At 45.1% G+C, this 357-nt stretch overlaps 1 protein-coding gene across 1 annotated transcript in view; it reads left to right on the plus strand.

Annotated features, from left to right (window-relative positions):
• Positions 1–357, plus strand: part of UNC80 (unc-80 homolog (C. elegans)) — a 242,259-nt gene that overhangs the window by 144,467 nt on the left and 97,435 nt on the right. The window lies entirely within an intron of this gene.

A 357-nucleotide genomic window follows, 5' to 3' on the forward strand; every position in this document is an offset into this window, starting at 1 on the left:
TCTTTTGTGACAACAGGAGGCACCAAATGAAATTCCCCTGTACATTTCCAAGAGTTCACAATGTCCCGTTCTATTCTGAGATTCCCCCAGACTTGGGATATGTTTTCCCATTTCTTCAAGGCCAGTGGTTCTCAAATTGTGGTCTCTGGACCAGTAGCATCGGTGTCAACGGGGAACTTAGATGTGCACATTCTCGGGCCTGTCTCAGATCTATTGAATTGGAAATTCTGGAGTCAGGGCATTTTTAATAAGACCTCCGGGCGGCTCTGATGCCTTAGAAAGTTTGAGAACTACTGTTCTTGAGTCAAATGTATGGCAAGTGTTCAGCTGATGTTTCTCCCAAGAGATTCTCTGACC

Source organism: Propithecus coquereli, unplaced genomic scaffold, assembly GCF_000956105.1.
Source record: "Propithecus coquereli isolate 6110/MARCELLA unplaced genomic scaffold, Pcoq_1.0 Scaffold70, whole genome shotgun sequence".
Classification (NCBI taxonomy): Eukaryota; Metazoa; Chordata; class Mammalia; order Primates; family Indriidae; genus Propithecus; species Propithecus coquereli.